Source organism: Mus caroli, unplaced genomic scaffold, assembly GCF_978045245.1.
Source record: "Mus caroli unplaced genomic scaffold, Mus_caroli_1 scaffold_14, whole genome shotgun sequence".
Taxonomy (NCBI): domain Eukaryota; kingdom Metazoa; phylum Chordata; class Mammalia; order Rodentia; family Muridae; genus Mus; species Mus caroli.
In genome coordinates this window covers 28,655,993-28,676,006 of record NW_028227269.1, presented here as the reverse complement: position 1 = coordinate 28,676,006, position 20,014 = coordinate 28,655,993, and positions in this window count along the sequence as shown.

Below are 20,014 nucleotides of genomic sequence, written 5' to 3'. Positions count from 1 at the left end.
TAGAAACATTTTCAAAGTTGTCTAAAGTCAATATTGCTCTGCTCTCCAAACCAGGGAATGGCACTAGAAGTAGTTAAAAATTATAGACAATCTCCTTCATGAAAATTAGCAGTCCTCCTCAGTGGTTTCAGATCAAATGCAACAGCATACAAGAGAAAGTCCCACCAAGTGGAAGTGCACTTTATCCCAAGACTGCAAAGTTGCCTTGACATACTAAACTCAGAAAAACACAGCATAACATTAAAAACATGGAACAAACAAATCATATGACACATCATCAAAGATTAAAAACAATTGACAGCATTTAATACTGTTTCCTGATAAAATACTAGCACAGGCCAAAAAGAAACAAACAAACAAAAACCAGAGGGAGATATGTTTATCTGCAAATAATCTGATCTTAAAAAAATAAAATTCTAAAAACAAACTATGATAAATTAAAAATTAGATTTCATGACACAATCTTCATATACCAATATACAAATATGGTAATAACAAGAAATAAATTAACAAATTGGAAATTTTAAGAACTCTATAAAGATAGTACAAAATTAATGAAACACGTAATTTTACAACTACAAGATTTAAGTAATAAACAGATACTGGACATTGTTGAGGAAAATTACAGGGAATACAAATATATAAAAGGATCCCTAACACTCATGGCTTGGGAAATTTAATAATGTTGATGATGTGATATTCTCTAGGGTAATTGGAAAATTTAATAAAGTCTCAAAATTCTAATGGGTTTTTATTTTTTTAAAAGAATTTGACAAGTTGATTTTAAAATCTACATCAAAATGGAAATGACTCAGAATCCAAATCGATGTTGAAAAAGAATAAAGCAGGGGAATTTATGCTGATTTTTTATTTGAAAAGTTGCTGCAAAGGTTCTGTAAGTGGATACTGAGAATCAGGGGACAAACAATAAATTCTAGCTATCATCCAGCTATGGGATGTGCTTTTCTAAAAGATCATCTTTCTGCAATCATTACTACCTTCCCTTCCCTTTCACAGGCTGAAAATTTTAACAAAAATATCAGGTTCAAAACACTCCTCTGTGTCTGTCTCTGTGTCTGTGTCTGTCTCTGTCTCTGTCTCTGTCTGCCTGCCTGCCTGCCTGCGTATCTGTCTGTCTTTGTGTAACACACACATTTTCTCTCTCACACATATATGTACATATATACATACCCATTTTTTAATTACTGGGGATGATGTTGAAGATATGGAATGCATACATGCTTCAGGGGAAACTATCACAACTTACTTCAAGATGTTGGCCTACTATGCACACTGAGAGAAAAACTGAGAATTCCAGTTTCTTTTTATCCAAGAAAACCAGCCACCTCCTCTCATGTCCTGTTGTATGTGTTTGTGGGTGTGAAACTGAATAGTTGGCTGTCTATGTGCATGCATATACATGCTATCTTGCAAGAGAGGTAGGTGTGGGAGGATGAGGAGGATGAAGAGAGAAGGGAGACAGGCAGTAATGGAGACAGGGATGTTTTTGATTTGAGGAAGCTCAGATCTCCACCTTGTGCTTTCCTTGATCTCAGCTCCAACCTGGATGGATGGCATGGCTTGATATGTAAAGGGCACAGACACTTCTACAGGTGGTTGCTAGACAGAAACACAACATGCACTGGGCAGTGGATCTACATGGAGCCAGACTGGAATTGTCAAACACAGGGCTGTCCATATGAGGTTGAATACAGAGGAACTGAGGAAACAATTGCTTCCTTTGTTCTTTCAGGCCAGCTGAAGCCTTGTCTCCTCTGTCAGGCGCTGTCCTCTCGAGCATGCAGTTTGAGCATAGGGAGTAACAAGTTGCTCCTTGGTAAGACCCTCCAGGTATTTTATCTGTCCTAAAACCAGGAAACAGCAGGAACTTCCATACCTGAAGGCAGGTCTGGTTGCTTTAAGGACGTTATAAACTCCAGGCTTAATTATATTAAATTCTTTAAATGCTTAAATACAGCAGTATTATTTCTTCTAGTAATAAGCCAAATAGAATGATCAAAGTGTGTGTATGTGTATGTATGTATGTATGTATGTATGTATGTATGCACTCATCTCCACCAACTGTGTGCAAACATGGAGTTTTGAGAACGACGCTGTCCTTGTCAAAGCCTAGTAACCTCTCAGGATCACACCATAACCATATGGCTACAGAGAGTTGCCTTGGGGGCATTTATTGCATAATGCTTGGTCTAAAATAGGAGGATAGAATAAATTAGTCAAAGCATCCACATGTAGGCATCACAAGGCTTCATTCTTTCATATCAAAGTCAATGGGTTTTAGACAAATGATGTAGTAGTTTATCATAGAAACACTGTAGCTTCTCCTGCTGGCTTTCTTACAGGTAACCACAAGATCCATAGCTTATGTGCCTTCCTGGGGCTCTATGCTTTCTTCACTCTTGTGGACATGAGTGGCTTTGCTCCCTTGCTCTCATCACTAACAGACTGAAAACTTCATTGGCCATGCAATGGACCCATTTGAGAATAGATTTAGAATCTTTCCTCAAATCCTAATGCTTTCCACTTCTTGACGCTTCTTGCAAAGCACACAGGAAGATGCTTTCAATCTAGAATGCTAGTCTAGAAATGTGAAGCCTTGACAACCAAAGGTCCAGGTCTTCAGATAGGTCACCTCACCTATTTAGCTTGTTCAGTGTACACGGAGAAGCTTAACTATTGCTCTCAAGGCATGTTATATAGAAAACGCATGTGATGCATGAATGTACTGGTTAGGGGCTTTGGAGCTCCTTTTTCTCTGCTCTCTGATGATCTGCAGTCTTTTGAGCTGCTCACAGCTCAAAAGATTTTAGGGCCCTAAAATCAGGACAAGAGATGCTGTTAGTCGCAGTACTCTGTATTCTCTTCTGCTTGGCTTTATTTCTACTGAGTGCAGAAGTTTTCAAGCAACCCAATTGATATTCTGGACTTTCTCTGTTATTGCCTCATAAACAGAACAAGAATCCAGAATGCCACAGAAGTCACTGAGTCTCATCAGCCAGCCGCAGATAGCTCATGAGCTCCCACAGCCTCCCTAGATTTTGTGGTAACTGCTGTGAGAATCCAGTCTCTTCCTGAAGATATTTGAAATTGTGAGTTGACAGCCATGTCTATATTTAGATTGCATGAAACAAAGTAACAAAGCCAGTCTGATTTTAAAATATTGATACAGGTTAGTGTTCTCACAGGAACACAAGTAGTATGTATTTTAAACATTCTATTTATATGTTTTACTTCTTTGTGAATTTGTGTAATAGGAATACTATTTTGTGATTTCTTGAGGTCTTCAAAGAAAATACTTTGTTGATTTAAGAATGTCTCATTCAGCATAACATAAAGCCTTAGAGGCAAAACCTTTTCATAACAAGCTTGCTCCTCATCTTCCTTCCTAAACTGTCCCTTGTCAGGTGCTGTTTCCAGCAGAGTTAAAGACAATGAATTATTTATACAGGTGGCTGCTGAAAATGAAACACCCTTTAGAAAGGAAGCAAGAGAAAAGAAAGGAAGAAAGAAAAGAAAATTTAAAGAGTATGATGGATTCCTATGTTCAAATACCATGAAGTTATTCTCCCCCTCCCCCACAACTTTTCATATTATACATAAAAAGAAGAATCTTCAGAATGCCTAAGAGACACAAAATTCTCAAAAATTTTCTAGCCTAAAAAAAAAAATGAAGAACCATTGTTACACAAAGGTGAGATGCATAAAATTACAAATTACAGAAGCATTTTATTTGAGTAATTTTAAACTAGCCACCCACAATAATTACTATGGTTTTTTTTTTTCAGAAAATGAGCTTTTGAAATTAGAATAACTACTCCTACTTAGTTGTTTTTCATGGAGGAAAATTGTTCCTTTCCATATTGTGAAGTCCTCGTATCCCCCAACTTCCATGCATGCATCCAGGAAGCTGCAGAGTATCTATACCCAGAGAACCTATGTTTAAAACTGAGGTCACCATTTCTTCACACAAAGAAGACCCATCTACAGCCTCCTCCACCAGCATCAGTAGACAACCTATGTCTCAGCTTCCAAGCAAGGAAGAGTATCCTTTACAGGATGAATCTAGTATGGGTCAGTAGAGAACGCACTCTGCAGATGGTGCTGTCCACTGGGGTGCCATCATTATAGGGCACCATCAATAGTCAGTGTGACTTGTAGAGAACATTATCCATCAGTAGAGGATACAAGAGACCAGGCTATAACATACCACACTGTTATATAGGATACTTTTGAGATAACTGTGGGAGCAAATAAACTAGAGGTATTGGCACAAAGGTAAATAAGTTGTTTCTTCTCACAGCCACAATCATAGAATGACCAAGCCTGAGAACTGTTAACCACATCATGGTAAGTAACATGTAGAGATACACTCATATGGCACCTTCAAGTACATAGTCTAGGACCTTTGGTACCCTGTATGATTCCAAAACCATTCCTCCACTGATCAGGTCAAACATTTAAATTAACCATTAATCTTTATTATCCTTTATATCTTAAATCAAATCCTTAAGGAATTCCTGCTGGTTTTATTTTCAAAAGATGACCAAGATGCAGTTCTCATGGTTTATCTTAGTCACCTTGACCTGGAGAACAGAATGCTCATAGGGCTTTATGACTTGTTTCTAGCTCCACCCTTGTCTTTTGCAGCTCCTTAGCTTAATGAAGCACTTAAAACTGTGTCATATGTTACAACTCTACTTAAAGTCATTGAGAAACTCTGAGTCCCCTCATGATAAAGCTGCTGCTGTCTTCCAGCTCCCTGGGGGCTCCCTTGTCAAGACATAACCTTATTCCTCTAAGCTCTCCCCTAGGCTTACTTTTCTCTGTCCAGTTGCTTTTCCCTCGTCTCTCTCCTGAGCATGTCCCTACCCCAGAACTGTGTGATGTCTGCTCCCCTATCCAGATTCCCCTTTCTCAACATTATCTCATCAGAACCTTGACTGGGATGTTACCTTTCCAAGAAGCTGCCTGATCAAGCCAATTAGGATAGCAGCCTAGCTTATGCCCTCTCTCCATAACCCTCCTTCCATTTATCTTAGACACACACACACACACACACACACCAAAAAATTCCAGCACAAGTCCATTTAGTATATACCATTTGGCTTTTTACCATATGTGTTTGTTGTTTATTACCATTTCAGTCAATAGAAAAAAATTTCACAAGAGACATGTTGTCTGTTTTTATACCATGATGAATATTTGAGATCTGGAAAATGGTGCTTAATAAATATTTAATGAGTGAACAAAAAAATTCCACAATAAACAAGTAATATCAATCTCTCAACTTAATATTAATAAAGCAAATGAGACTATCATTTCCAACAAACGTTTCCCATTCTATTCTACCTTGGCTGCCTGGAGAAAGCTATGAATGTATGCATAGCCATGGCATGAATGCAGGAGACAAAATGCATGTTTTAAAGCTGTAGCTTCTGAGTCCCAATATACAGTGTGTGTACCTTAAGAACTCTCTGAAGATAATGTGCAATAAAATTGTTGTTTCCTCCCCTTACACCATCCCCAAGCTAGACCAGCTAGCTGTTCTGCTCCACAGAAAGGCAAACCTATGTTTTACTGGCATAATTCAACCTGATTAGAGGTCTTCTGGATGCCAAATGAGATGTACTCCTAAATAAGCAATGTGCACAAGATACCCCCCCACACACACACACACACAATAATGTGCTTGGAACATGCCTGCTCCTCATACATATGGATTATTAGGGTGTCTGATTTCCACATTCAACTAGTAAGCATTTCCCATGACATGCCCCAGCATATAAAAATGCACTATACATAGCATAGGTCTCATTTCAAAAGTTTAACCCTAGCAAACATTTCTTATTTCACCCCAGGTGGAAGACATAATTTACTTTTAATGGGAAAGAGCCGTACTGGCTAATTCTTACTCCTGCACTGGAGTAAGAATCATGGAGATCTTGCTCCTTGGCACCTCCCATAGGTGCCATTCTATCACACCAATGCTGAGTAGAAGAGTTTAACTGGGAGTCTGGAGAGATGGCTCAGTAGTTAAGAGCACTGGCTCAAGGAGTGCAGACAGGTCTGTGAATGTAGATAGGACTACCACTGCTGCTCAGAGGAACCCACCCAGAACCTTCAGGACACAGGAACTAAGGGATAGCAGGGGACAGGAGCCTTCTGGTTTCTGTCTCCATCTGTAGCAGATCCTCTGTGACAGGGCTACATATCTAAATAGGGCCAGAAGGGAGTAAGCCTCCCAGGAGTGAGGAGAGGCTTGTGAGGCAGGAGAGGCAGGTAGGATCACTAACCACTGCTGTTCAGAGGATCCTGCCTGCAACCCTCAGGACACAGGAACTGAGGGGCTGCCTGGGACAGGAAACTTCTGGTCTCCTTCTGTATCCAGAGCTGATCCTGTGCCACAGAGCTACATACACAAATACCACTAGGAGAGAGCTAGTCTCCCAGGAGTGACTACACACCTGCAAGAACAGGTAAGACCACCACTTCTCTTCAAATTCCTGGACCAAGAGGGACACTCACAGAGCCATCAGGACACAGGAACCAAGGATCAGCTGGGGACAGGACCCTTCTGGTCTCTGACTGCACCCGAGAGCTGACCCTGTACCACAGCTTTCCATATACAAATTCCTCCAAGAGAGAACTGGTCTCCCAGGAGTTTTGACACCCAGACTTGCTGGAGAGACAAGCCAAAGTCAGAGACAGAAGATCAGCTAACACCAAAGCTAACCAGATGGAGGAAGACAAGCACAAGAACATAAGCAACAGAAACCACAACTATTTGGCATCAGAAACCAGTTCTCCCACCACAGTGAACTCTGGTTACCCCAACACAAGAGTAAAGCAAGACTCTGATTTAAAATCACATCTCATGATTATGATAGATGAATTTAAGAATGACATAAATAACTCCCTTAAAGAAATACAAGAGAACACAGGTAAACAGAAGACATTAAAGAGGAAACACAAAAATCCCTTAAAGAATTACAGGAAAACAACCAAACAGGTGAAGGAACTGAACAAAACCATCCAGGATCTAAAAATGAAAATAGAAACAATAAAGAAATCACAAAGGGAGACAACATTGGAGAAAGAAAATATCTAGGAAAGATATCAGGAGCCATAGATGCAAGCATCACCAACAGAATACAAGAGATGGAAGAGGGAATCTCAGGTTCAGAAGATTCCATAGAGAACATTGACACAACAATCAAAGAAAATGCAAAATCCAAAAAGTTCTTGACCCAACACATTCAAGAAATGCAGGACACAATGAGAAGACCAAACCTAAGGATAATAGGTATAGAAGAGAGTGAAAATTCACAACTTAAAGGGCCAGTAAATATCTTCAACAAAATTATAGAAGAAAACTTCCCTAACCTAAAGAAAAAGATGCCCATGAACACACAAGAAGCCTACAGAACACCAAATAAATTGGACAAGAAAAGAAATTCCTCCCGTAACATAATAATAAAAACACCAAATGCACTAAAGAAAGAATGAATATTAAAAGCAGGAAGGGAAAGTCAAGTAACATATGAAGGCAGACCTATCAGAATTAGAGCAGAGGTCTCATCAGAGACTATGAAAGCTAGAAGATCCTGGTCAGATCTAATACAGACCCTAAGAGAACACAAATGGTAGCACAGACTGTCAATTATCATAGATGGAGAAACCAACATATTCCAGGACAAAAACAAATTTACACAATATCTTTCCAAAAATCCAGCCTTACAAAGGAAATAGATGGAAATGCCAACACAAGGAGGGAAACTACACCCTAGAAAAAGCAAGAAAGTAAACTTCTTTCAACAAACTCAAAAGAAGATATCCACACAAACATAAAAATAACATCAATAATAACAGAGAGCAACAATCACTATTCCTTAATATCGCAACATCAATTGACTCAATTCCCCAATAAAAAGACATAGACTAACAGACTGGATATATAAACAGGACCCAGCATTTTGCTGCATACAAGAAATGCACCTCAGTGTCAAAAACAAACACTACCTCAGAGTAAAGGGCTTGAAAACAATTTTCCATGCAAATGTTCCCAAGAAACAAGCTGGAGTAGCCATTCTAATATTGGATAAAATCGACTTTCAAACAAAAGTCATAAAAAAAAAGGTAAGGAAGGATACTTCATACTCACTAAAGGAAAAGTCTACCAAGAACTCTTCAATTGTAAACATCTATGCTCACAATGCAAGGGCACCCACATTTATAAAAGAAACTTTACAAAAACTAAAAGCACACACTACATCTCACACCATAATTGTGGGGACTTCAACAGCCACTCTCTTCAATGGACAAATCAGGGAAACACAAACTAAACAGAGACACAGTGAAACTAGCAGAAGTTTTGGTCCAAATGGATTTAAAAGATATCTATAGAACATTCCATCCTAGGTCAAAAGAATATATCTTCTTCTCAGCACTTCATAGTACCTTCTCCAAAATTGACTATATAATTGGTCACAAATCAGACCTCAACAGATATAAGAAGATTGAATTAATCCCATGACTGCTATCAGATCACTGTGGACAAAGACAACAAAAACAACAGAAAGCCCACATACATATGGAAGCTGAACAATGCTCTACTCAATGATAACTTGATCAAGGAAGAAAGAAAGAAAGAAATTAAAGACTTTTTACAATTTAATGAAAATGAAGGTACAATGTATCCAAACTTATGGGGCACAATGAAAGCAGTTCTAAGAGGAAAACTCATAGCTCTGAGTGCCTCCAAAGAGAAACTGGAGAGAGCATACACTAGCAATTTAACAGCACACCTGAAAGCTCTAGAACAAAAAGAAGCAAATGCATCCAAGAGGAGTAGATAGGATGAAATAATCAAACTCAAAGCTGAAGTCAACCATATAGAAATAAAAAGAACTATACAAAGAATCAACCAAACCAGGAGCTGGTTCTTTGAGAAAATCAATAAAATAGAAAAACCCTTAGCCAGACTAACCAGAAGCACAGAGACAGTACACAAACTAACAAAATCAGAAATAAAAAGGGAGATATAACAGCAGAAACCAAGGAAATAAAAAAAAGAAACAAAAACAAAAACAAAAAAAAAATTAGATCCCACAACAAAAGCCTATACTCAACAAAGCTAGAAAAACTGGATGAAAGGGACAATTTTTTAGACAGATTCCAGGTACCAAAGTTAAATCAGGATCAGATAAACCATCTAAACTGTCCCATATCCCCTAAAGAAATAGAAACAAGTATTAATAGCCTCCCAATCCAAAAAAGCCTAGGAACAGATGGGTTTAGAGCAGAGTTCTATCAGACATTCAAGGAAGACCTAATACCAATACTTTTCAAATTATTCCACAAAATAGAAACAAAAAGAACAAGAATTCTACCAAACTCATTCTATGAAGACACAATTACTCTGATACCTAAACCACACAAAGACCCAAAAAACATAGAGGGCTTCAGACCAATTTCCCTTATAAATATCGATGCAAAAATACTCAATAAAATACCCACAAGCTGAATCCAAGAACACATCGAGATGATCATCCATCATGATCAAGTAGGCTTCATCCCAGAGATGCAGGGATGGTTCAATATATGGAAATCCTTCAATGTAATCTACTATATAAACAAACTCAAAGGAAAAATACCATATAATCATTTCATTAGATGCTGAGAAAACATCTGACAAAATCCAACATGCCTTCCTGATAAAAATTTTGGAAAGTTCAGAAATTCAAGGCCCATACCTAAACATAGTAAATGCAGTATACAGCAAACCAGTAGCCAACATCAAACTAAATGGAGAGAAACTTGAAGCAATGCCATTAAAATCAGGGACTAGAAAAAGCTGTCCACTCTTTCCCTACCTATTCAAGATTGTACTTGAAGTCCTAGCCAGAGCAATCAGACAACAAAAGGAGGCCAAAAGGATACAAATTGGAAAGAGAGATATCGAAATGTCACTATTTGCAGATGATATGATAGTATATATAAGTGACCTTAAAAATTCCACCAGAGAACTCCTAAACCTGATGAAGAGCTTCAGTGCAGTAACTGGATATAAAATTAACTCAAACAAATCAGTGGCCTTCCTCAACTCAAAGGATGAACAGGCTGAGAAAGAAATTAGGGAAACAGCACCCTTCACAATAGTCACAAATAATATAAAATACCTTGGTGTGACTCTAAGCAAGTGAAAGATCTGTATGACAAGAACTTCAAGTCTCTGAAGAAAGAAATTGAAGATCTCAGAAGATGGAAAGATCTCCCATGCTCATGGATGGGTAGGATTAATATAGTAAAAATGGCCATCTTGCAGAAAACAATTTACAGATTTAATGCAATCACCATAAAAATTCCAACTCAATTCTGCATAGAGTTATAAATAACAATTTGCAAATTCATTTTGAATAACAACAACAATAACAACAAAACCCAGGATAGCGAAAACTATTCTCAACAATAAAAGAAGTTCTGGTAGAAACACCATCCCTGACCTCAATCTGTACTACAGAACAATTGTGAATAAAAACTGTATGGTATTGGTAAAGTGACAGGCAGGTAGATCAATGGAATAGAATTGAAGACCCAGAAATGAACCCACACTCCTATGGTCACTTGTTCTTTGACAAATCATCCAGTGGGAAAAAAGACAGCATTTTCAACAAATGGTGCTGGCTCAACTGGCAGTTAGCATGTAGAAGAATGCAAATCAATCCATTCTTATCTCCTGTACAAAGCTCAAGTCCAAGTGGATCAAAGAACTCCACATAAAACCAGATACACTGAAACTAATAGAAAAGATGGTGGGGAAGAACCTCAAGCAAAGGGCAAAGGGCAAAGGGCAAAGGGGAAAATTTCCTGAACAGAACACTAATAGCTTATGCTCTAAGTTCAAAAATAAACAAATGGGACCTCATAAAATTGCAAAGCTTTAGTACGGCAAAGGACACTGTCAATAGGACAAAATGGCAACCAACAGATTGGGAAAAAAATCTTTACGAACCTTACATCAATAGAGGGCTAATATCCAAAATATACAAAGAGCTCAAAAAGTTAGACTCCAGAGAAACAAATAACCCTATTAAAAATGTGGTACAGATCTAAACAAAGAATTCTCAACTGAGAAATAACGAATGGCTGAGAAGCACCTAAAGAAATGTTCAACATCCTTAGTCATCAGGGAAATGCAAATCAAAACAACCCTGATATTCCACCTTACACTAGTCAGAATGGCTAAGTCAAAAATTCAGGCGACAGCAGATGCTAGCAAGGATGTGGAGAAAGAAACACTCCTCCATTGCTGGTGGGATTGTAAGCTGGTACAACCACTCTGGAAATCAGTTTGACAGTTCCTCAGAAAACTGGACATAGTACTACCTGAGGACCTAGCAATACCACTCCTGGGCATATACCCAGAAGATGCTCCAACATGTAATAAGGACACATGTTCCACTATGTCCATAGCTGCCTTATTTATAATATCCAGAAGCTGGAAAGAATCCAGATGTCCCTCAACAGAGGAATGGATACAGAAAATTTGGTACATTTGCACAATGAAGTACTACTAAGCTATTAAAAACAATGAATTTATGAAATTCTTAGGCAAATGGATGTATCTGGAGGATTTCATTCTTAGTGAGGTAACCAAATAACAAAGGAACACTCATGGTATGCACTCACTGATAAGTGGATATTAGCCCAGAAGCTCGGAATACCCAAGATATACGTCACAGACCACATGAAAGCTCAAGAAGTAGGAAGGCCAAAGTGTGGATACTTTGGTCCTTCTTAGAAGGGGAGCAAAATACTCATGGGAGGAGTCACAGAGTCCACAAAGTGTGGAGCAGAGACTGAAAGAAAGGCCATCCAGAGACTGCCCAACTGGGGATCCATCCCATATATTGTCATCAAACCCAGACACTATTGTGGATGCCAACAAGTGCTTGCTGACATGAGCCTGATATAGCTGTTGTTTGAGGGGCTCTACCAATGCCTGACAAAAACAGAGGTGAATGCTCACAGCCAACCATTGGACTAAGCACAGGGTCCCTGTCTTAGTTAGGGTTTTACTGCTGTGAACAGACACCATGATCAAGGCAAGTCTTATAAAAAACAATATTTAATTGTGGCTGCCTTACAGGTTCAGAGGTTCAGTCCATTATCATCAAGGTGGGAGCATGGCAGTATTCAGGCAGGCATGGCACAAGCAGAGCTGAGAGTTCTACATCTTCATCCAAAGGCAGCTAGTGGAAGACTGACTCCTAGGCAACTAGGGTGAGGATCTTAAGCCCACACCCACAGAGGCACACCTACTCCAACCAGGTTACACCTCCAAATGGTGCCACTCCCTGGCCCAAGAATATACAAAGCATCACAGTCCCCAATGAAGGAGTTAGAGAAAGGACCCAAGGAGCTGAAGGGGAGAAACACATGAACCAACCAGTACCCCCCCAGACCTCCCAGGGACTAAACCACCAACCAACGAGTATATACATGGAGGGACCCATGACTCCAGCCACATATGTAGCAGCGGATGGCCTTGTCGGTCATCAATGGAAGGAGAAACCCTTGATCCTGTGAAGGCTTTATGTCTCAGTGTAGGAGAATGCCAGGGTCAGGAAGCAGGAGTCGGTGGGTTGGTAAGCAGGGGGAGTGGGAGGGGATAGAGTGTCTGGATGGAAAACCAGGAAAGGGAATAATATTTGAAAATGTCAATAAAGAAAATATCTAATAAAATAAAAATAAATAAATGAATAAATAAATAAATGTACAACACAACAACAACAGCACTGGCTCCGGCTCCTCTTCCAGAGGACTGTGGTTCCATTCCCAGCACCCACATGGCAGATCACCACTGTGTGTAACTATAGATCCAACACCAAATGCACATACAGTAAAAATAAATAAACCATAAAAAGAAGAGTCTAACTGAGCCTGTGAGACATCGTTGAGATACAATTCCTGGTTGACCCTCAGACTCTGGCTTTGGTTTTGAATAATTTTACTCATTTTCTATTCAGTCTCATTTAACCAAGAGGTGATATTGTCCCATCTTGTGCTGAACCTTACTCATATGCCTTCCTTGCTTTTGTCAGAGTCCAAAGTTGGCTTGTGGCGCCTAGAGAAGACCTTGCAAACCTCACTCATATGGGCTACTCTATGATGGATATATTTGGCCAACTGATGCCAGTTCTCCTGAGACTTGTGTTTTAATTCTCAGTAGAAGAGCAGGCCCTGTGTGATGTGTGTGGTGTCCTGTGTGATAGATGCTTATCTCCTCTTTGGGAAGGCCCCAGGTCTTGAACACTGTGAACTCTGAAGGTATATATTTCTCTTCTTGTTGCCCTGACATACATGCTCCTTCATCGAGACTCACTTTGGGAGAAATGGAGAGAAATTTAACCTACCTTATAAACAGGTAGACTGTATTAGTCCACTTATAGAGTCTGCCTAGTCCAAGGATTGGCAGTCATTCCAATGAAAGGACTGGAACCTGTCACTGTAGTCATGACAACACTGGGGTGAATGCTTTGGAGAAGAATGAAGACAACTATTACTATAAAATTTTCACTTACCATAAGTATATATTGTTTTTAAATATGAGACCAAGAAAGGCTAACAATTCCTGGGGTTTTGGTATATAGTTTGTGGAGTTCACAAGCACTTGTAGGAACAACCACTTCTGGCAGGAACCTTTTAATCAAGGCCTGTGTTTCCAAAGGAATGGTGAACTGAGGAGACTATGCCTGCAGGGTAGGGAGTATTTCCTTGTGACTCATACAGTAAATGTCCAGTTCTTGCAGTGACAAGAAGCTAGCTTCAGATACTCTGAACAGGTGGTCTGCGAATCGATCCAGATGACTCCATCCTCCATGTCTGTGACTAAGTTCTGTGGCCATTGATTCTCAGTCCCCAGTATAACTCTGCACTTTTCCACATGATCAGTACCTTGACTTTTCTTCTGGCTGTTGTGTGAAGTCACCCCATCTCCCAAGACAGAGAAATCCTCTTCTTCTTGGGTGTCTTTTGGGAAAATCCTCATGAATAGTCCTGGCCTGGAGTTCATCTGGCCCTTTGGAAGAGCATGAGACTCAGAGCTTTCAATAGAGGTGACAACTAGCACTCTATGAAGAAAATGTTTATTTTGGCTCACTGGATTAGAGGGTTTGGACCAAGGAGACTTGGTTTGTTAGTCTCTGACTTGTACAGGTAAGGCATCATAGTGGGAGCAAGTGGTAGAGAAAAACAACTCATGGCAGCCAGGAAGCAAAGAGAGGCAGGGAGGTATCAGAGACAAGGTATGCCCTCAGTGAACTACTTCTTCTAACCAGGCCCTGCTTTCCAAAGTGTCAGCTCAACTATGAACTCCTTAGTAGTTTAGTTATGAGACCATGCTTTCATGACCTGTTCACCTCTCAGTATCACTGCCAACCTGGTAACCTGTACATCAGTGCACATGTCAATGGGGTGGGGGTGATGTTCCAGGTGGTAATAAAACTTCCATGGAGACAAGGGTAGAATATGCAAAGTTCTTCAGTGTATTATGTCTGTAGTGCTGACAAAAAAAAAAAGTGTTTTTCTTTTACTAGCCAGGCTGCAGTAACACACACCTTTGTTCTCAGTACAAGAGGCAGAGCTAGGTGGAGCTCTGAGTTCAAGACCAGCCTGGCCTGTAGTGTAAGTTTCACAACAACCAGGACTACATAGGGAAATGAAAAAAAAAAAGTGAGATTGTGGATATCAATAATACATATTTTAAATATGTTAATTACGTTATGCTCTTTATATCATTGATTTTATTATTCTTGGAAATGTTTTGTTTTGTCCTGTGGTAATACATGGAGGATTCCTGGAGAGTTTGAATAGGATGCAAGTTGCTCCTTTCTTTCTTCCGGATTCTTTGTGTATTCGGGGAAGAAAACGGTCATTAGTTCTCTTTGCTGGCTCTATAGACATAAATGCAGTCTGCTTGAATCAACTGGCCAGAAAGCAGAGCAGTGGGCTCAGTTTGCTTCCTTTCCTTCTGTTCTTTACGAAACATCCAACATTAATCTTCAAACAGCACTGAATCAGACACTGACACACCATGCTGCTGATTGGAGCAGTAAATGCTCCTAACTGCACGGGCACCATGGAGAACGGGCAGAGCAGGCACAACCTGCAAGTATATAGTACACAGCCTATCTCCCTGCAGTTGGCTCACAAGGAACTTATTGCAGCAACACATACCTTTGTCTGGAGTGGGAAACAGGAACACACCAGGGTGAGGCCTTTTGTTCCCTGTCTGGGCCTGTATTATGTATGCCCAGATATGTTATTGTGCTCAGCTGATAAAGTACTTTTAAAATTAATAAATTCACGTAAGCAGTGAAGCATTTATTTGAAACCTGGCTCACACTTTCTACACACAGTAACAAAAAGACATTGCGGCGTGGATCCCACAAACATTGGCTTAGTGGTACTGCTAGGCCTCTAAGCACAGCACAAGTTATACGTTAGGACCAAGATATATATATATATATATATATATATATATATATATATATATATATATATATTATGAAGTCTTTCTAATCCTTGCATTTAATGTATTTTCTATAGTACTTGTGAAAAGTAACATTTTAAGCATAAACTCTTAGACAAAAAGAATGCATGTTATATTTGGGTAAAGTTATCTTTTGTAATACTATGAAACAGAAAACATTTCTCAGTGCAGAAAGAAATAAAAATGATCGTGTTTGGAGGGGACGCTGCTTTGTTTTTCATGTTCTACAGATACGATGTTTTTTTTTTTTCTCAACTAAGAAATTTTGGGTTTCCCAAAATTGAGCTTCCCCCATGTGACTTTCCCCCATGTGAGCTGTAACCAAGACATGGAGCAGAAAGGATTGAGGGAGGACGTTTAACACATTGCTGCCTCTTCATTCTTGAATCTTGGAGGAATTTCCAATGGTGCTCCTCAGATCACCCACAAAGAATGAAGTTATAGAATGCCAATGATTTCTGAGGCTAGCCCACCCAACCCCCAACTTAAACTAGACTACAGATATAGAGATAATACTCAGCAATATATCACTGACAGTTTCCTAAATCATTCAGTCACAGCCTTCATCTCTCTGCTGTATATACACCATGTGTATATGCACGAACACATATACAAACATACTTGCCCCCCTCCACAAGACCAGAAGTTTCATTTGCCTGTGTCACATGTGTGTCAAGGAGGGTAGAATGGTTTCCTGTGCTGCCCCACACCTAACTCAATGAGAGTTAAAAGTACAAATGAATGAAAAATAAGCAATCTGGTCATTTTTAACATGATTTCAGACTAGGATCTTGTTGAACACACGGCAGACATGAGGGTCCCCTCCTGGGCAGGATGGATGATATTTACCCCCAAGCTTTACTTCTAGGCATCCCTCAAGGACAAAGGCACAGATGGGTCAGCAAATTCTGGATCATGATCACAGCCACACCTACACAGCACTCCAAGTGCTGGAACCTGCACAGGTTCCTGGGAACTTGTTACCTCAAAATGCATTCCCTTATCACTTAAGAAAATGAAGGGATAACAAAAGGAGGTTCTAAGACCTTTGAGGCTGTTACTACGTCCATATTAAGACAAGAATAACAAAAGAACAACTACTGCTTGATGGTGCCCTCTCTTCTCTGGTTTAGAAGCTCCTTTGTCCCTGCTAGGTTTATGTCTGCCTGTTTCATATGCAAACGTTTCAGTCACCATTTGGAGAACACAGAGGAGCAAGGGTAGAATGAGAAATACAGTATCTTTATAGAGAGTTATTCATGAGGCAATGCCCTAGAAACTGCGAGAAAATAATTAATTCCAAAATTTTAATGTGGGCTGCAAATTGATTCTTATTAGAATCCTTATTTTCTCCATGAGGAATTTTTTAATTAAATACTTCACAATTCAGACACGGTTATCAGGAGCCCAAGTCTAAGCCAGGGAAGGCTCTGTGGCTTGGGATTTCCTGATATAGTCTTGTGGAGGACTTGAACGCATACTGGGTGGGTGTAATGAAGTCAAATGACAGTTCCTTTAGAGTTTTATAAAACATGAAGCGACAGGAAAAGGATAAATGAGACAAATTATTGACAGGAGATCCAAAAAACATTGCTCATAAACTTTGAAGAAATGAAATACAGAGTGCCTTTAGAATACAGAATTAAAGTCAGTGGCAAAGTCATTAGAATAATCTCCTCATGGGTCCATGATTTTTTGGTTCTAATGTTTCAATGAATATTTTTGATCTCTAACAAAATATGATGTTGCCCTACTGTCTTTGCCTTGTGATAAAGACTCAACAGCGAGTTCTTATATAGAAGTTATCTAGTAGGAGCCAAGAGAACAGGATAATTTCTAAAAAGTTCCATTTCACTCATTGTCTATTCTATATTATGTGATACTTTCATCTTTTTAAAAATCATTTTATTATTTATTTATTAACTATTTATTGATTGAAGGCATTGCTCAGTTATGCGTCCTTCCTCCCCATATAATTTATAAAATAATGAAAAACACATTGAAAGTAGAATGTAATTTAATTTTTATTCCTACAATTCTATTTTTTTCTCCATTAACAGGGCAGAATTAGGGTAGATTTGACTTGGGAGAAGCAAGCAAAACCTCACCACACCATCTCCTTACATGTATAGTTTCTGGGAGAAGGGTTTCCTTTCATGTGGAGTTCTTCAGAAACCTGTACTGACATAGCTGTGTTCTTCAATTCTGGTACTTCATCTCCACTTTAGTTGCATCTTACATCCTTTTGAATTGGTCATTGGACCTTCAAACTCAAATCCTAATAATTTTATATTTTTTCTGGTTTTTCTTATGTCAACTTTTAAAAATAATTTGTGCTTAATTCTGTGATATATTGATTTTTAATTGTATCTACAGTTTTTAACAAAAGGTTTTTCCTGCCTGATATAGATCCCATTTTGCAAAACCTTCAATATACTGGGTATGATGGTCAGTGCTGATAAAATTTAGAATCATTTGGCAGATGTGTCTCTTCTGTGCCTCTGGGTAATAATCATGATTACATTAATTGAAGTAGGAGGACTACCCACTATGGGCAGCACCATTCCTTAGGCAAAGGATGCTGGATTGTATAAGAGTGAAAAAAGTGAGCTGAGCAGTAGCATCCATGATTATATTACTCTTTGCTTCAGATTCAGGATGTCATGTGACCCAGCTATTTCAAGCTCTTCTCACCTTGACTATTCCACCATGATGTACTATGTTTATAATTCTGTTGTTCCTTAAGATGCTTTTGTCATAGTACTTTATCATGATAATGGAAAAGACACAAAGATACAAGAAAATAATATATTAAATATATGTGGTTTGTCTTTAACAACAAAATCACATTTTTAATCTATTTCACATTTAAATTCAGAGTGTTTTGGATTCAACTGCCCTTTATATATTTGCATAATTTTGTTAGTTTTTACATTCTTTGTTAGAGGTAAAATTATTAGGTACATTGGAATTTGTGTTTTTTTAATCCTGTATTTTATGTTATTAGTATATGGTCTTATTAATATTCTAAGATTTTTTTCTTTATTTAAGCTAAGGTTAATTTTCTTATAGCAAATTTATTTCTTTAGCTCTTTACTTAGTACTTTTGTTCTACTTCTTTTGTATTTTTCAATTTAAAGGTGTTGCTTTGTCATTGGCATTTTCACATTTTAATACTTGAGTATGATCTAATCTTTGGTAGAAGTTGGTCTACTTGAATTCATTTCCATGATGCTTAGATGGTGCATCTGACGACTTTAACACTAATGTTTATTTCAGACCTGTGTTCACTGATGTTTCTTTTTCCCTCTTCTGTTCTTTGTTGGGTCATAAGTTTATTTTTGGAGCTTATTTATCTTTCTATAATGTGATATATTTAAAAAATAGTTTTCATTGCAAAAATCCATTTTAAAAGATTTTATTTTTATTTTAAAATAAAAAGTTCAGTTGTAATACTGAACTGTGTGTGTCAGAATGTGGACTTGTACATGTGAGTGTCTGCAGTGTGTGCACAGGCCAGAAGACAATGCTGAATCTCCTAGAAATGGAGTCAAAGGCAATCATGCCCTTCCATGCTGAACCATCACTCCAGTGCCCCAAGTCAATTTAAATGATATTCTATTATTCTTACAGAGCTTTTATAATCTCTTCCATCTTGTCTACATTCTTGTTATCTAATTATGCACTTTAAATTCTGAAGAGTAGTTGTTATTGGTTTTAATTCAATACCTTTCACTTGATATGGTATTCTGCAATTTGTATGTCAGAAACCACCTTTAGCATTAACTGCCTTTTTGATGGGGATTTTTCTTTTATAGTTATCTGGGAAGTTTTTAGGGGTTATAGAGTTAACTACCTGACAATACGTTTTGTGCAGCAACTCTTGAATGTTAACATGGTTAGGTACTGTTAGCATTTTGTCTAAGCTCTGCCCCACAATTACCTGGCAACATCCAGGTATGCCTGACTCACTATAAAAGGAGCTGCTTGCCTCCTTCACACTCTCTTGCTCCTGCTCTTGCCTTCCTGCTCCTGTTCTCTTCTCTCCCCATTCACTCCTCCTCCCCACTTTCCACCTGTTCATAGCTGGCCTCTACTTCTCTTCACCTCTCTTCTCATCTCTTCTCCTCTCTTCATTCTTCTCTCTCCTCCTCTCTTTTTCTTTCTCTCTCTTTCTCTCTCCCTTTCTCTGCCTCTACTACCCTCTCAACCCCCCAACCCATCCTCACAAAAGCACCCCCTTCCCCCCCCCCATACATCACCACACATCCACCGAAACATACACTGCCTCTTTATCTTTTTATAAACACATCAGGTACATAGTGATAAAATGTCTTTTCTTTCCTTCATAGCTTACCATTACCACTATTTTGTCTTTTAGTCACCTCTACAGATAATAAGAATTTTGCAGTCACAGGATCTTAAGACTTCTGGTGAGTG